Below are 18,933 nucleotides of genomic sequence, written 5' to 3' on the forward strand. Positions count from 1 at the left end.
CACACAGTACGTAACACATAGTGACAGGCTCCATAAATGTTATCGGTTTGCTGGTTGGGTAGATAGAGCTGGACCACAAACATGCATACTTTGAGGTTTGCTACATCAGTACAGCTTTAGAAATAGAAAAGGTAAGCACAACTTGTATAAAATAATTGTTCAGAACACCTGGATACGGTGATTCTTATTTGTATTCTAGGCTCCAGGGAGGGACGAAGAGTTGGGGCCAGTAGTTCAGTGTGTCACAAACGTTCTTTGTGTTTGAGTTTTTAAGTCTACAAGTCAGAATAGCCAGGGTTAAGGAAAAGGACCATTTTGTTTTCACTTACCTTCACACTTTGCCTTGCATTGTAAGTTGAACCATGTTGCTCGAGAGTTTGAATCCTTTGCTGTCTTAAGTTGATTGGTTTCCAGTCTTGAGGCAAGCAAAGTGGAACTCTTGCAAGTTGGATAGCTGGTGAGGGCAAAAGCCAAGGCACAGACCTAATTATGTCAACACAATTGGCAGCACTAATTATTTCTGGCCTTAGCTAGCTTAAGAGTGTTAGAGCTTTGGATAAGTTTATATTATTAACTTTCCGAAACGTTTTCTAGATGTTCATTTTATGTGGAATGGATTTTGGTAATTTCAACCATAAATTACTTTTAAATTGCTTTTTGAAAGCTCCCATCCCTTTAAAAAAAAAATTCCAGGATACAGAAAAGACCCAGTGTTCAGCTGGTTTGTCCTGCTGCATTACTTTTAATCTTTCAAACACCCTTTAGTGATTCACTAGCCTTCCTGTCTTGTCTTCTCAGTTGAGCGTTCCCTGATGTGACAGGAGGAATTCAAGAAGACAGATGTGAGATGTTTCCAAAATAGCTTGGACACATAGTTCTGGGATGGATGGTGTGATTTCCAAATTAGATTTTAGTATCTCAGGAGTAAGATGTATAAAAATATTTTTTATCTCACCTCATGAACTTAAGGAAGAAAATGATTTTGCTCAATTAGTTATTTTTGGAAAGTTCTAGAAACAATTTATATTCAGTTGAATGATAGGATAGGTTTTGGTTGCCTTCCATTATAAAGTATTATACTAGGTACTTCAGGGTACACAAAAAAATGAATACAGTGCTATGAGTGGCAAAAGAAGTCTACCAGTCTAGTAGTGAACACAAGACCGTTGATATATTCAAGATGGAACCAGGAAGGAGCCATGAGATGGTGGAATGTTGTGGGGTAAGGAGAGCTTAGAGGAGGAAGAAACTTTGGGATATGGAAGCTCAGGCATCGAAGTTATCTGTGCTGGAGATTAAATAGGTTTTCAACAGATGAAGATGTGGGGAGATCATTGCCCTTCAGAGCTGTTAAAAAAGTAAGGAGTCCTGGGCTTCCCTGGTGGCGCAGTGGTAGAGAGTCCGCCTGCCAATGCAGGGGATACGGGTTCGTGCCCCGGTCCGGGAAGATCCCACATGCCGTAGAGCGGCTGGGCCCGTGAGCCATGGCCGCTGAGCCTGCGCGTCCGGAGCCTGTGCTCCGCAGCGGGAGAGGCCACAACAGTGAGAGGCCCGTGTACCGCAAAAAAAAAAAAAAAAAAAAAGTAAGGAGTCCTTTTCTTTTTTTAAATTAATCACTGAAGAAGTGTAATTCATGATTTTTTCCCCCACTCTTATGTCTGCTTTACTGACATCTTGAAATTTAAAATTTTAGAACCTAGTTTGGCAGGTTGCTCGGCTTCTGGGGAGAGGGAGTGGACAGAGACAGAGAGTGGCTGCTTAGGAAATGACTGGTTGCAGTCCTCCAGTAGTCCTGCGTGAAGTGCTCCCGGAAGTGCCAGTGATGCCTCCCTTGGAGGAGGGCATGGCGCCTCTAAGATTGTGACTCAGTGGGGTCACAGAGACAAAACTACTACCAGCCACTTTCAGAAATTTTCTAGTCCAATTTACTCATGAACATTCTGCCCTGACCCATTGTCCTCACAAAAGACCCTTAAGTTAATAAACTTAATGGTTTGTTCACCATTGCTTTGTTTTAATTCATCCATTCATTTTTTCATTTGTTAATTCATATATATGTACTCATGCCAATTATTTTTTTTAATGTCTACTCTGGGGACTGTGCTAGGTGCCCCAGACATAGAATTAAATTAGAACCAGTCTGTGACCTCAGATAGCTCACCTACAGTTTCCTGTCTCCATGGAAGACGTCCCCACCATCTGAAATGCGTCCCTGGGTTCTTTGTCCCATTTCACACGGCATGCCTCAGGAAGTACGGAAAGATAAAGCCCATCCCCAGATCCTGGGTAGTGTAGGTTTACAAGCAAAGAAGAGAAGAAGGTGTTTAGATGTTATATTAGTTTCTCAGGGCTGCTGCAACAAATTACCATACACTTTGTTTTAAGCCTTCCCTGGTGGCACAGTGGTTGAGAGCCCGCCTGCCAATGCAGGGCAAGTGGGTTCGAGCTCTGGTTTGGGAAGATCCCACATGCCGCAGAGCAACTAAGCCCGTGTGCCACAGCTACTGAGCCCGCATGCTACAGTCACTGAAGCCAGCGTGCCTAGAGCCTGTGCTCCACAACAAGAGAAGCCACCGCAATGAGAGGCCTGCCCACCGCAGTGGGCAGTGAAGAGTAGCCCCCGCTCGCTGTAACTAGGGAAAGCCCACGAGCTGCAGCGAAGACCCAGTGCAGCCAAAAATAAATAAATAAAATAAATAAATTTATTTAAAAAAAAAACCATACCATACAGGCTTAAAACAAAGACATTTATTCTCACAGTTCTGGAGGCTAGAAGTTTGAAATCAAGTTATCAGCGGGCTTATTCACCCTCTAAAGGCTCTTTCCTTGCCTCTTCTAGGCTTCTGGTGGGTCCTGGCAATGCTTGGCATTCCTTGGCTTATAGCTGCATCACTGCAGTCTCTGCCTGTGTCTTCCCATGGCCTTCTTATAAGGACAACAGTCGTTGGATTTAGGGCCCACCCTAATCCACTGCGACCTCACCTTAACTAATTATATCTGCAAAGACCATGTTTCCAAATAAGATCACATCCTGAGGTTCTGAGTGGATATGAATTTTAGAGGAATACTGTTCAACCCAGTACAAATATCTTCGTAGATAATTCCTTAATATCTGCAACACAGAGGAAATGTGAAAGGATATTTGCAGAAAATTTATGTTTAACTTTTTCAGGAAGGAAAGTTAATACTTGCAGATATTGTCAGAACTGACAAATGAATAGAGTATGCTGCAGAGGACCTCAAGATAGTTTTGGTTGCCTTCACCCAAATTCTTCTATGAAGGAACTTAGTGTGGACCTGTTACTGGTGAATCTGAAACCATAAACCCAACTGAGATTGGGAATGAGTATGGGAAGGGCAGGAAAATGTGATAAAGACACTGTAAAGCTTCACATTTAGCAGTCTGGCTCGGTTCTGAACAGGATAGTTCAGGGAACTTGGCAATGTGGGGATGGTGTTATTCCTTTGGATCAAAGGTTAAAAACAGGCAGACAGGGCTATTAGCAACAGCCATGCTTTTCTTACCTCTGTTTAAGAGACATTGCTTACCAAACATAGAGTATGTTCTTAGGAGCTGTGCAGAATATAAAAGAAAAACTATGACCCTAACTTTAGGGCAATGCAAAGGCAATATGATGCCATGAAAGTTTCAGAGATCACAAATGCACAGCGCTGGGGAGTGTGCAGGGAGCCTGCAGACAGGTTTTCTCTAGCACATGATGTTTTGAATTAGATGCCAATGCTTAGAAATTGGGAGATTTTACATAGAAATACGGGTTTCCCCTTTCTTTTCTAAATCCAGAAATCTCATGACACTGGGCTCAAATGCCATGGAGGCCCCAGTCAGCGGCAGCCCTTTAGATGGTCCTGCTTTACTGGGGCTCAAGGCATTAGGCCTGTGGATTCCTGCTCTAAGTGTCAGCCATCACACACACATGAAAGTATTTTAGTAGAAAGAACTAGGCTTGGTTGGTCTTGCCTGTTACAGCTGCGTGCAACTGTAATGCTATATAGTAGCAGCATGCTTGCACCTGCAGACTTCTTTTTGTTTTGTTTTGTTTTTGTTTTTGTTTTGCGGTACGCTGGCCTCTCACTGTTGTGGCCTCTCACTGTTGTGGCCTCTCCCGTTGCGGAGCACAGGCTCTGGATGCGCAGGCTCAGCAGCCATGGCTCACGGGCCCAGCCACTCCGCGGCATGTGGGATCTTCCCGGACCGGGGCACGAACCCGTGTCCCCTGCATTGGCAGGCAGACTCTCAACCACTGCGCCACCTGGGAAGCCCCCTGCAGACTTCTTTTAATCATAGTCATCCTAGTCTCAGTCCCATGCCTTCTGGTAGAATTATAAAGTGTGACATGAACTGTTAAGCAAAACATGCTTGAAAATTCCAAAGACATCTTTAGATGACTTCTCAGAGTTCTCCATCTGTTAATCTGGTTAGAGGAGGGAAAACATTAGCTTTTCAAAAGCTAGGTTGTAGGTGGTTCATAAATTTTGTGCTTCAGGTCTGGCTCGGTTAATACACCCAGTTTGCTTTCATAAATGTGAGGGTAGTTACCAATTACCCTTATAATTTTTATATTGTGTTTCCCTTTCAGATCCCTTGGGTTCAAAGGAGTGAAATAAAATCTTCCTATTCGAACAGATTTGACGAGAAAATTGAATCATTTAACTATTAGAAAATCATATGTGGTCAGCATTCCATGTGTAAGGGTCAGAACGTGAGAGGACGGGATAACTCCAGCTCTAAAACATTGTTGTCAGTATCTAAGAGAGGAGGTGATATTTATTACTACGTGAGCTTTCCCTTTTTTCCCTTTTTGTTTTGCCTTCTATAGATTTACTCTTGAATATGATTGAGTTTAATCTTTGCAAGGATTCTTCTTTAATATCATTAAGGACATTGTTAGGTGATCATTCTTCTTCCTCAGCATAATTTGCAGAAGTCTTCATATAGAACTGTACTGAATTGGTACACCTAGGATATTATAAAGGTAGATCTCCATCCTGTAAGTGGCTTGTTTAGGAAGCTGATTTTGGTCTGTTATTTTTTTGTTACCAGGACACTTTTTTTCTCATACACATGGTAGTGTACGTGATGGTTAGGTATACGAGACGGCTGGCCCATAAAAGCCTACTTAGACATGTGAAATAGTATCAGTAGAACTGTAGGACCTTTTCTCAGCATGTTCTAGAAGAAAAGGTGATCATAGTTCTATGTGATTTTGTCAGAAAGTGGAAGAATGGAGATGACCCCCAACTCCAAACCATTGGGAAATGGTTTCGGGAGGTGTAGCAAAGGAAGTTCAAGGGCTGAGGGTGGTGAGTTAGATACCTGGTAATTGGAAGCCTCCAGGGACACTTCTTTGTAATGGGCTTACTCCTCAGTTCCTACTTTTCTGTTTCTGCTCCAGGGATGTGTCCTTTGGGGGACCTTTGACCAACATTTCCTTTCATCCTTTGCTTACTATGGACAAGGAAGACATTCTATGACCTCCTACCCTTCCTTTCTTTCCCTGGAAAAAGCATCAGCTTCTTTTCAGTGTTCCCTAGTGGCTTTCACCTTTTAATCGATGTCTTGTCCCTCTGTCTCTTGTTTATTTTTCCTCCACATGCTATGGAATAAGAGCCCTGAGTCAGTGAATGGACTCTCTGTATAATGTATCAGAGAGAAGCATTTTCACCTCAGGTCCGTTGTATCTTCAATGTAGTTAAGCATTGTTGGGTTGGTAAAGTCTAGACTGTTAATTTTTAGGATACTTTTTAGTAAGGGTGATAAGTTAACCTTAATCTACTCACATACTTTCAGCTGATGAATGTCTACTGAGTTCCTAGTATGTGCAAGGAACTGAGCTAGTTCCCTGGGTGATTCCAAGATTGAGGCATAAGCTTTCATTCAAGGAACTCAGAGGCTCCTTCCTCAAGATTATTTTAAATCTCTGTCTTACCACTTTCTGGGCTTTAGAGTCAAACATTCTGACTCATCCCAGTTCCATCACTTTCTTAACCTCTGAGTCCCAAGTTTCTTATCTCTAAAGTGGGCATAATAATAGTACCGACCTTATAAAATTGTTACTTAAAGCCCTTGGTGCAATAACTGGCTCACAGAAAGCATTTTTTGAAATGTTAACTGTCGTTATATTTATTGTCTTATCTTTGCTACGAGATTGAAACCTTCTTCCGGGTGTAAGCTGTTTTGCCTTTGTTGTTGTTGTCTTTAATCCCCAGAAATGACTCCATTTGATGGGTACTCATGTTTGAGTGACTGATTAGCATAATAGGTAAACTGTATTATTTATACTAGGAGTGCAACAAATGAAAGGTAATAGTTTACCTTCAAGAAGTTCCCAATAATTAAGAGGATGCATAAATCCTCCGCTTCTCAAAGTTAACGTACAGGAAAATCTCCCGGGGATCGTGTTGAAATGTAGATTGTGATTCAGTACGTTTGGGCTAGGGCCCGAGATTCTGCATTTTTAGCAAGCTCTGTCATAACTCTGGTGCTTGCCTGCACGCTGAGTGGTAACACCAGGACTGTAAACCACAGGAGGAAGGGTCCAGTCTGTTTTATTCGCTGCTTTATCCGGAGCACACAGGGTAAACAGTGCCTGGTTTATACTTGTGTTAAAAGAATAACATAAGCATACCTCAAAACATAAGTAGTTGGTACCGGCTAGATTTTTGCCAAGTACACAGAACAGATCAGGGTCATAAAGTTCCGGATAAGGTATTTCTTGACCTGGAGGGCTCTTGTGATACAAGAAGAGGACAAAATTGAAAGACAGATGGGGTTTGGAGAAATAAAGAAGTAGTGGGCACACGGAACAAAGAAACTGGAAGAAATCAAAAGAAGAGTTTGCTCTGAGGTGCTGTTCTCAAACTTTTTGGTCTTGGGGACCTCTTTACACTTTCAAAAATTATTGAGAATTATTAATTAAAAATTAAATTAAAATTTTAATTAATAATTAAAACTTATTGAGACCCCAAAGGTCTTTGCTTATGTGGATTATATCTATAAGTGTTTATTTATTTAGAAATTAAAACAGGTATTTTAAAAAGTTACTGATTTAAAAAAGAATAAGAAACCCATTAATGTTAACAAAATAGGATGTTTTGTGAAGCACAACCATCTTTTCCCCAAAGCCAACAACAATTTATGAGAGAAGTGATAATTGTTTTATTTGAAAATCTCTTTAATGTATGGCTTAGTTGAAGGCATCTGGATTCTCTTATCTGCTTCTACCTTTAGTGTGTCTTAATAAATTGTTTTGATTAAAGTAGATGAAGAAAATCCTTCCTACCTCTTACAGATATATAGGCAGAAATAGCCTTTTCAGGCAATTATGGATATTCTTTTTTTGATGTTACACCAAAACTTGGTGATTGGTAGTTTCTTAAAGGTTAGTTACAATGTAGAATCTGAAACCACAATAGTAAACTTTTTCGTCCTGTGTTATATTCAAATCCATTGGTCTGTCATACATAATTTTGTAACATCATGCATTGGCAATTTGGAAAATGTTGGTTCAATGAGTTATGAAGATCTTCCAAATGTTGACACATTTCATTATACAATGTAAAAACATTGCATTTGTTAATCCTACCACTCATCTCATCAGAAAAGTCGTTAATTATTGGGAAGCTGTCAAGCTCTCAGTGGTGGATACGGGTTTGTCCAAAATTCTAGTGTTTGCTTGAAGGCTCACATTTTGTCATTGGCAACAAATACTGTCAGTTGTTTTCCTTGAAGTGACAGGCTCACCTCATTTGTTTTGAGAAAATGCCTGCCTGGTACCCAAGTTCGAATAACCGTAGTTTGTCTGTCAGTGGTTCTGTCAAGTAAAAAGAGTGCTGGTTCCACGTGCTTTTCCTTGAAACAACAATCATACTTTTCTATGCAGCAGAAGTGCTCTATGCGTAATTACCTTAAAGAAGTGTATACGAGGGTTGAGATTTAATAAAATTAATAATTTTTACTCCTTCAACAAGGACATTCTTAGGTGAAACTGGCGTTGGTTTTAGTAGGAGTATGTAGTGTTAGGGAATGCAGTAATTACTAGTATAATTTGTGCCATTTTCTTGCTTTGTGCTGAGATGCCAGCAATTTTATCTGTATTTTTTGCATCCCATCAGTTAAATGTCAACTCAGTGAAAAAGACTATAAACAACATCTTAGTATCATGAAAATAATTGTGACCTCAGAGATCCCCTGAAATCCCCTTGGGGAACTTTTGCTCTCCATGAGAGGGTTAGTGCTTCCAGCAGTTCTGTTGGAGAGGAGAGTCTGTGAAGGATAATTGTGAGAGAGGTCAGATAGGTAGGTGGAGGCCAGATTGGAGAATGCTAACGCTTAATTGTGAACTTGCTTTTGTCGGCGAAACATGGCTGATGGTTATGAGAAAAGGAGTGCCATTTGCAGGGTGGAGTTTGAAGACGGCGTATCGGACAAAGCGCCTGTCTGATGCTTTAGAATATGTCAGAGGGTCAAATGAGGCAAGCGGTTATGAGAGTTTCACAGCAATCCATTTGAGACCATGAGGACTGGAGACTAGTAGCTTTAAAAACAGAGCAGAGGTGGAAGAAAGGAATCTCTAGGATTGAGTGATAGATTAGATAGGGGTGATGAGAGAGACAAGAGAATCAAAGATGTCAGATGTTCAGTTTGAGGACCAAGAAAATGCCGGTTTTCAGAAGTAGTGAGGTTGGGAGGAGGAATTCGTTTCTGGAGGAAGATGCTGTTTTTGATTTTAGCTGTATGAGTTTGTGACAATGTGGGAATAGCCAGGGGGTAACGTCCTGAAGTTAGAGTTGTGGCTCTACTTGCACATAATTCTTCCACTATGTCTAGGACTTTTATACGTTCTTTTGGTGTGTCTAAGTATGTTTTAACCATACTTAGATTTAGAAGAGTGATAGGTTAAGGATGGAGTGGGAACATGGGTGTCCTAACCAGGTTGGGTGGTATTAGAGGGTTGCCACAAAAAAAAAAAAAAAAGAGAGAGAGAAAGAAAGCAAGCAAGAAAGAAAGAAAAGAAAGAAACCACTGAAATAGTTAATGATGATTTGAACCAGTCTGCTCTTTTTTCCCATTTTAAATATTAAACATGATTTAGCCATACTTCTAGAATAATGGCTAGCTATCTCATTCACTGGTGATTGAGCTGTTAAACACAGGGGTGACCCATTCCATTTCTCTTATTCCTACTTCTCTGCAGTAAAGTTAAGGGGCCACAAGCATACTTTTCCACTCACAAGTTGACATTGAGGGTCTCTGCCAGGTGAGGCACCCAGCAGTCCTTATCTGAAGTGGTATTCGTGACCTTTCTAGCTGACAGGCTCTAAAAAGCAGATCTGTCTCTTAGGGATGGACTCATTAATCACATTCATGAGACTGAAATACTACAGCAAAAATATCAGTTTAATTTCTGATGAGAATGATCATTCTTCCAGGCACTGGATTTCTTGACATTATACAATCAATGCATACTCTCAGTGCCAGTGTATTATTTCCTAATTAGAAATAATGATCACACGACCTGATTTGCCCTAAACTATATGACTAGGCATTCTTTCCCTCTAGACAACAGGAAACCCAGACATAAGCAGAAGTTTGCTTGGGGAACATGGTCTTAGCCAAAGGAGAGTCAGATGAAGCTCAAGTTTAAATGGTATCAAACTGGAATGGCCTGATGTGTCCTGTGTTCCCTCCCTGTGGGATGATGCTACCATGGACCCAGAATCCTTGAATTCGCTAAGATGCTCTCTTGTTTGGAATTTGAGTCTATGGTCTGCTTTTTCTAAGCTACCTAGATTTCTGACATAGGGTCTGCTTTAGTCCGGGCTTGCACTTGTGTTTAAAGTACCATGTTCCTTTTAGAGTCAGTACTGCTCTGGACAAAATTTAACAAGAATTATAATTCTAATGAAAAACGTGTAAAAATACGTTTCCTTTTAAAAAATCAATGCTTTGTTTTGTGTTTGGTAGAAGCAGGAGGTGTTCTTAATTGCTGTAGGCTCCAGAAATTAAACCACTGGAAGCCTTTTCTCTGGCTCTTGACCCTGAAATGGGATCTGTGACATCAGCTTTGATGCCACAGAAAGATTGAATATTTAAAATCCCCGCTCTGTCATTACTTAATGGGTGATTGTGGTTGAGTCACTTAACATCATGCGTTTCCCCCTCCGTAAAATGGGGTTCATAGTAGTACCTGGCTCATGGGTGGTTGCAAGGATTAAGTGAAGTAAGGCATGTGGTGCACTTGGCACAGTGCTGGATATGCGGTCAAAGAGGGACTAGGATCCTGTACACGAACAAACACAGAATGCTCTCAGATAAGCGCCGGAAGAGACGAAAATAGGCAGACAAGGATACGGTTCTTAATAAAGGCCTTGCAAGCGGAAGGCTGGCCTGCTTTCCGTCAGGCCCTACAGAGATTGGTTTGTGAGTCACTGCCCATGAGAATCAGCCTTAATTGAAAGGGTAGGGTGGAGGGGTGGGTCCTGAGAGTGGTGCAGTCCCCTGGGTCCTGGGCATCAGGAGGTCTGGGTTCTGCCCTTGACACTCCCAGCCACAAGCCAGGATTACAGGCACAGAGTCCTGGTGTTTTTCCCCAGCCATCCCGTGCTCCTCATTGAACAATTTTTCCAAGTTTGGTTTACTCTTTTCCTCACTACTTATTCATGAGGCATCCCAGAATACTGTCCAGGAGATATCGAACATGTTGTTTAATTATTTCAGAAGAGGAATCTATAGCTGCTAAAATGAACTAAAAAGCTATGTTGATAAACCAGTCAGACGAAGTATCATACTTTTCATTCACAAAAAGTGTTCTGAGTATTAGCTGCAGAAAGTGTTAGCAAAGATGCTTTATTTTTCATATCTTTTTACTTTGATAGCTTTCACTCTGTTACTCTCAGTATGAGTTTGTGGTATGTGCATGTGTGGGAGAGAGACAGAGGCAGACAGAGACAGGATAAAACAAACGTTCTCTTGGTTGTAGAGTGCTGTCGCTGGTAGCGTTTATAACTTTCTAGTTATAAACTAGATGGTCTGAACATCCTGAACATTCTTAAGAGAAGCCTCAGCCCCCCCTTGTGAAAGGGTAAGATGAGTAGAATCCTCAGCTAAAAAATACCTTCTGTTGTTCTGCAGATTCTAAAAGAAACCTAGAAAACTGAGGGATAAGCTAAATTAGGGAAGGAGAATTTTCAAAGCTGTAAATTTAAAAGCCCGTCTGTTTTGCGAAGAGGGGTTAAAAAGTCTAGAGCGTATCTCTACATTTTGCTTCTCTCTCTGCTCATTTGCCAAAAACGAACAAACAAAATCATCTCACTTCAAACTCAGTATCAACAAGCAGGAGAAAATTGCTGGAGTTCGAACTCTGTGTATATTTTTTTCTGTGTTCTTTGCGTATGTTTTAAAAAAAACATACTATATTATCCCTTCTATATTATCAACTCAAACACATGCCATACTTCATGTTTCCAAATATACTTTTTTTTTTTGTAAAAAAAATAAACAGAATCATTTAGTATAAGTTACTCTGGACCACCATAATTTCATCTAAAGTGTTTTGAAGGTTATATTCTTACACTTAAGGAAAGAACAGGTTAATATCAACAAGGGTATGAATGTTTCAAAATGCATGACGTTCTCCAGGGGACTTTTTATCAATACCAGAAAGCAAAATAAGAAATCTAAAAATCAGAACCTAATTTAAAATGACAATAATTCTGTGCAATCAACAGACTAAATCCTCCACCCTCCTCTCACTATTCAGAATTCTCCCTACTTCTTTCTCTTTTTCCCCCACTTGCCTCTGTAGAGCATATAAACCCTGTTTAAATCTTTATGAGCTGAATCTCAGAGTCTTTGCTTTCCTTGGCACAAGTGGAAGGGAAGATGCCATATACAGTTTGGAGTAACATGGTGAAACATAGTTTTAAAATGATGAATGTAGTTTGGGATGAAATAAATCACTATTTAATCTGCATTACTTTGCCCACATGGATGCACTTGGACCCACCACGCATTTCCTGCATGATGGCATATTTGGACTGGATTCCATCAAGGCGAAGCATTTCCCCCAACATAGTTCTGTCAAGAGCCTTCTGGGAGTCTGGAAGGTTTGGAATGGTAGGCTAATGAAATGCTGAGCTATTTGCTGAGTTCCTTTTTCTTTTCTGTTTCTTCTTCTTTTTTTTTGGTATAAAATGTGGTTATGGCACAAGTGCTTTCATGAGAAATGATTAACTTTGGATGAATTTCACCACTTGTTTTTGGCACTTTTGTAAAATGAACACTTGTCTCAGGTTAGACACCTGATACAGCTGGAATGTTCGCGTGATGCTGGGCAACAAACTAGGCAAAGTCTGTCAGCTTTAGGTTAAGTATTATTTTATAAAACAGTTTTTAGAGTTGGGTAAATAACATGTGTATTTACTGGATTATGAAGGGGAAATGCATTCTGGGGGCATAGTGGAAAGAGTGGTATTTAGAGTCAGATATATCTAGGTTTCAAATCCCAGATCCGCTTCATTGTTCTGTGTCCTTGGGCAAGTTATGAGGCGTCTCTAAGCCTCAGTTTCTTCATTTGTAAAGTGGGCTGCTATCACCCTCCTCATAAAGTTCCTGTGGTGATCGAATGAGCTAACAACATGTAGAAAGTGTATGTGCTAAAATATGTGCGAGTTGTGTGTATATGTAAAGTATATTCCTGGCACATGGCAGGAATCAATCAATATCTAGTTTCCTAAAATATTAGTAATGCTCAGTGGTGATTCCTTTGATCTGGTGTTAACATTGGTCTAAGCTATTATTGTAGAGCCAGCAGAATGGAACTTGCACTAGAATAGATTTTATGGGTCTGAACCCTACTGCTTGCTCTGCCGAATGACTGTCTTATGTTGCTCAGGCTGCCTGTGTGCTGTAAGCTCCTCCTTCCCTGCCTGCCCTCCCCTGCCCCAGTCTGTAAGCCTGGCTCTGTTTAATGACGACATGTTTCAGGCCTGCCTTCTAAGATGGCATTAGGATCCGCATTTCTTTCTAGGAAATCTAGAAACAACTTGCAAATTTTTTTCATTGTCCTTTCTGATATTTGAATATACATCGTGATCATATGTATATGTGTTTATAAACCCCACACATTTGCAACATACTAATATACTCTGTGCATAGATTCAACATACAAAAATAGAAATAAGTGGATATAATAACAATTAAGTATAAACAGAAGATATACTTTCTTCATAATCCCGGTGGACTATCTTGCACGTCTCCCATTTTTAAAAAAATTGTGATAAAGCACACGTAACACAAAATTTGCCATCTTAACCATTTTTAAGTGTACAGTTCAGTTACATGAAGTACGGTCATATTTTTATGTGACTGTCACTGCCACCCATCCTTAGAACTCTTGTAAAACTGAAACTCTATATCCATTAAATAATAACCCCCTCATCTCCCCTCCCCTCAGCCCCTGACAACCAGCGTTCTACTTTCTGTCTCTATGATTTTGACTACTCTGGGTGCCTCATATAACTGGAAACACACAGTGTTTGTCTTTTGTGACTAGCTTATTTCATTTAGCATAATGTCCTCAAGGTTGAATCATGTCTAGCAAGTGTCAGAATGTCCTTCCTTTTTAAGGCTGGGTAATATTCCATCGTATGTGTATGCCCTATATTGTTTATCCATTCATCTGTTGATGGACACTTGGGTTACTTCCACATTGTACCACTCCCACTTTTGAGACTATTGGTGTAGCAGGTGGGTTAAAGACCTACGGTAAGCGTAGGATGGGGAATAAGAAAAGATGCGGGGTTGTCCTTGGCTAAGGATTCAATCCTGTAGTTCTCACTCTGGCCTACATTATAATCTCTTAACTTTAAGAAATGATCTGTGCTGGGCTCTTCCCACCATGGACTCTGATTTCACTGGTCTGTGATCGTAACAGTATTTATTTAAAGCTCTGGTATCAGTATTTTTTAAAGCTCTCCAGATGATTCCACTGTGCAGGCAAGGTTGAGAATCGTTGATTAACCTTGCAGAAAGTTTCACTCTTGTAAAACGCCTTGACAGTACTCACTTTATGGCAGTGATAATCGCCACCATTTCTTGAATGCCTACAGTGTGTTCGTCTCTATCCAAGCCTGAGGGAATTTAATCTTCACCACAATCCTACCGGGAAGATCCCTCCCTCCCTCCCTCCCTCCTCTCCCTCCCTCCCTCCCTCCTCTCCCTCCCTCCCTCCCTCCTCTCCCTCCCTCCCTCCTCTCCCTCCCTCCCTCCCTCCCTCCTTTCCTTCCTTCCTTCCACGGAGGCTCAGAAAGCTGTAAGAATCATGACTTAAATTACATAGCTAAGCAACCATTCGATCAGGATTCACACCAAGGTCTGTCTCTTCAGATTGCATGTTCCCTTTCTTTTCTTTCCTTTTCCTGAAAATGTGATTGAAAGTCAGATGTTTGAACAGGGAACACTAAGGGGAAAGGAGTCTGTTTCTGGAACACAGTAAGGGTCTCAAGTCCATCTTTGAGACCTCTTCTTTGACGATTGACATAGTTTTAGCATTTTGTATGTGTTCTTTCGTTTTCTTTCTTTTGCCCACTTGGACAGACAGTCCACTGAAGATCTCTTTGAGGCCAGGATTTGCTCTTCCTGAATACCCAGTGATTATGATCTCTGTTGCTGTTGGATTAGAAAGTCTGGTTGCATGCTATTTAATCTATGAACGTGGCATCTGTAATAGCATCCCCTAGAGCAAACACATTCCCCTTCAGATGAAGCCCTCGTGATACAGTGATCACTCTAGAGCTCAGCATAACAGAGACCAGGATTCACTGGGAGGTTTGATAATCTCTGTGATGCATGCACTTCCGTAAGTCGCTCTAAATTGTTTATTGGAGTAATTACAGGATAAATAAAACAAACAAGCATATTATCAAAGTAAATATGTAGCTAGTTTGAACATCTGACACGTTTGGGATGGCTTTGGGGAAAAAAGTACTTTCTAGTTCGACTCGGGAAATTAAAAACTCTTGCGTTTTATCGATTTCCACTAAGCTTATGTGCACGTTGTTTTTATAAAAGCTAAGTGATGAAAGAAAAGCCATAATTTTTGGAAGCATAGATTTTAGATGCAGAGATTTTGGTTTTGCTTCCTGGAAATGAGCCCTTTCTGTAGAGAAACGTCCACCTCTGGAAGGCGTATTTCAGGTACATCCTGGTGTGCCTCAGTGAATAGGCGAGGGGAGAAAGCATCTTGTGTGAGCTGAGCTTGGCTTTCCTTCTGCCTCAGCCCCCTGAAAAGTGCAGCAAGAGGCAAGGCATAGTGGATACCTGCCTTCTTTGAGAGTCCAAGCAGGTAATAATGGTAACCTGACTGTTAATCCCATGCAGCAGTAAATGAGGTAGAAAAGGAGGCTACGTTACCAACCTCCTCTTTCTTCTCTGTATCACTGAAAAATCCATTTGTTTCTCACCCACTATATAAACATTGAAAAATCCAGAAGACTTTGGACATCAGAAGAACACTTCATTTATTTAGCATTCATTACAGTAATATTAATTGTATGTGTCCCATGTCCTAGCCCCTGGCATTTATAAACAAAAGGGTGGATTTGGGGGGGGTGGGAATTAAGCTTTAGTCATTTGCATTCGAGTATAGTGGGTATTGAAATAAGGGCTTTCAGCACAAGTACAATGGGAATAACACACTTGGATCAGATCTGGTTCTGCAGCTGTTGGGATTGTGTGTGTAGGTATAATATGGCTCTGAAATTCTTGTCAGAATTGGCTTTGAATCATCCTTGGGGCACAGTCACTTAGTCATGGTGACCATTTGTTTCTCGCCCACTGTATGAACAGTCTGTTCACATCCATTATCTCATTCAATTCATAAAATATTCCTGGATATAATTATTTCCATTTTTTTAGACATGGAAACGGAGGTTTGGAGAGATTGACTTTTGTTTGATGAATGCTGTTTGAGTGTAAAATCTCATTTTAATGTAGTGAAAGACCACAGACTCTTGGAATTTGAAGGGACTTTAGATTTTATCCACTCTGATTGCCTTCTAATTCCCTTCTGTTCCATCCTAAAGAGATGGTCATTAAGCACATGCTTAGGACGAATCCACTAGGTTTTTTGGGGGTTTTTAAAATAAATTTATTTATTTATTCTTGGCTGCGTTGGGTCTTTGTTGCTGCGCGCGGGCTTTCTCTAGTTGCAGCGAGCCGGGGCTACTCTTCATTGCGGTGCGCAACCTTCTCATTGCGGTGACTTCTCTTGTGGAGCACGGGCTCTAGGCGCGTGGGCTTCAGTAGTTGTGGCTTTTGGGCTCTAGAGCACAGGCTCAGTAGTTGTGGTGCACGGGCTTAGTTTCTCTGCAGCATGTGGGATCTTCCCGGACCAGGGCTCGAACCCGTGTCTCCTGCATTGGCAGGCAGATACTTAACCACTGCTCCACCAGGGAAGCCATCCACTAGGTTCTTGGAGAGATGCTCTATAGCTGACAGAATCATTCTTTTTTCTTTCTTTCTTTCCTTTTTTTTTTGAAGTATAGTTGATTTACAATGTTGTGTTAGTTTCTGGTGTACAGCAAAGTGATTCATATATATATATATATGTATGTGTGTGTGTATAGATATCTCCTTTTTCAGATTCTTTTCCATTATAGGTTATTATAAGATACTGAATATAGTTCCCTGTGCTATACAGTAGGTCCTTGTTGTTTATCTGTTTTATATAATGTAATGTGTATCTGTTAATTCCAAATTGCTAATTTATCCCCCCCTTCGCCTATGATAACCATAAGTTTGTTTTCTATGTCTGTGAGTCGGTTGGTTTTATAAGTAAAGTCATTGTTATCATTTTTTTAGATTCCACATGTATGTGATATCGTATATTTGTCTTTCTCTGTCTGACTTGCTTTACTTAATATGATAATCTCTAAGTCCATCCATGTTGCTGCAGATGACACACACACACACACACACACACACACACACACACACACCCGCATCTTCTTTATCCATTCCACTGTCAATGGACATTTAGGTTGCTTCCATGTGTTGGCTATTGTGAATAGTACTGCTGTGAACTTTGGGGGGCATGTTATCTTTTCAAATTAGAGTTTTTGTCTTTTCTGGATATATACCCAAGAGTAGGAATGCTGGATCATAGGGTAACTATTTTTAGTTTTTAAAGGATCCTCCATACGGTTTTTCATAGTGGCTGCACAAATTTACCTTCCCACCAACAGTGTAGGAGGGTTCCCTTTTCTCCACACCCTCTCCAGCATTTATTATTTGTAGACTTTCGGATTGATGGCCATTCTGACTGGTGTGAGATGATACCTCATTGTAATTTTGATTTGCATTTCTCTAATAATTAGGTTATCTTTTCGTTTTGTTTATGGTTTCCTTTGTTGTGTAAAAACTTATGAGTTTGATTAGGTCCCATTTGTTTATTTTTGCTTTCATTTCTTTTGCCTTGGGAGACTCTCAGAATCATTCTCCATAAGGAGTTCTAGAACCAGGGGCCTTCATTAACATGGTGATACATATCTACTTGCCAAAGTTCTTCAACTTTTTCCATTTTGTGCTCACCAGCCAGAAACACCATGAGAATTCTCATGCCCTAGTTACAAATTGTACACACCGACACTATGTTCAGTCCTTCATTTTGAGAAATGATGACCATATAATTTTAAATATATTTCAAAGAATTAGTCATTGGATTTGAATGTAAGATCTAAAAAAAAGTCCTGTGAAATATATCCCTTAGGGTACAAATCATTACCTAAAGTGAACAGGAACAGTAAAATAAAGAACTGGTTCAGTGCAATTTGTAATCAAACCATCAAAGCTTCCTGCTGATTATTTTATAACTTTAGATTAAGAAATTCGCTGAACTGAGGAAGAAAACAACTTTTTACAATTACATTGCCAAGTTCTGAAGTATGTTTTGTGCCTGACAAATTCAAAATTGACCTTTTAAACTTTGACAGCAAATCAAATGTCCGCGTAATAAAAAGGATAAATTTATTACTCTTTTGATATATATACTCGGCATCTTATTATTTAACATTGAGCTTTTCTCTTCAAGTCAGCATACTGGCAAGCTGTGGAAAAGAGTTAAAATTTTTACCTAATAATTCTCTTAAGAGTAGTAATTTCCTAACAGACACTAATTTAATTTTACTCCTATATTGCACACAAAAAAGTTTTCTTGGTCATTTTGGCTGATGTGATTTTTGGCTTTGCTTTAAATTATTGATTATGGTTAAAAAGGTGGGGGGGACTTTCTGATGAGAACAGCACTCTCTTTAATAGCCTTTCCCCAAAATCAATTTCTACCATTCCTGTTTTGCTCCTGTGAAGTTTAATGAGAACCTTGGGAAGAATTGTGTCTCCTAAATCTGTCTTTATTATTTTCCATTATTTCCTCCTTTCTCCCCTCCATGTTTATCCAAACAATTTGCAGTGAAGATCTTCTTTTTGAGTGGTTTCTTTTGTGCTCGTAAGAGGAATGTGTATATGAGGAGTTTTTGCCGTTAGGTGACTACCTAGTAGCAATCATGGGTGATGGATCAATGTAGTAGATTCATGGTCCAGATGCCCTGTTTCTTGATCTCATCTCTTGAAGGGAGTAAGTCAGATTACTCATCAGTGTCTTTCAAACTGGAAGCAGCTCGGCGGTGAATGCACTTTTCTTAGTTGCTGGGTTCCCAGCCCATCCAGACAAGGAGGCGTTGATGCCATTTGCATGTGGAGCTTCAGCAATGTGATGTCCAGGCAAAGGTGAATGGCAGAGGTGATTTCATTCTTCCCTAAAAGTCGATTCCGCTTGGGCTGATTAACTAAATTCTTATTTACACACAAAACTGTTTGCCTTGCTTGGAATGAGGAGCTGACTTGGAGGTATGTGA

At 40.3% G+C, this 18,933-nt stretch overlaps 1 protein-coding gene and 1 long non-coding RNA gene across 18 annotated transcripts in view; one reads left to right on the top strand and one right to left on the bottom strand.

Moving 5' to 3' along the window:
* LOC125964346 (uncharacterized) overlaps positions 1 to 2,487 on the bottom strand; it is a 40,902-nt gene extending 38,415 nt beyond the window's left edge. Inside the window, exon 1 of the long non-coding RNA XR_007477302.1 lies at positions 330 to 2,487. This is a non-coding gene — a long non-coding RNA (uncharacterized LOC125964346). The remainder of the gene's footprint in view (positions 1 to 329) is intronic.
* The window catches only part of APBB2 (amyloid beta precursor protein binding family B member 2), a 384,909-nt gene that overhangs the window by 200,212 nt on the left and 165,764 nt on the right, over positions 1 to 18,933 (top strand). The gene's annotated exons all lie outside the window — the stretch shown is intronic.

Source organism: Orcinus orca, chromosome 4 (assembly GCF_937001465.1).
Source record: "Orcinus orca chromosome 4, mOrcOrc1.1, whole genome shotgun sequence".
NCBI lineage: Eukaryota > Metazoa > Chordata > Mammalia > Artiodactyla > Delphinidae > Orcinus > Orcinus orca.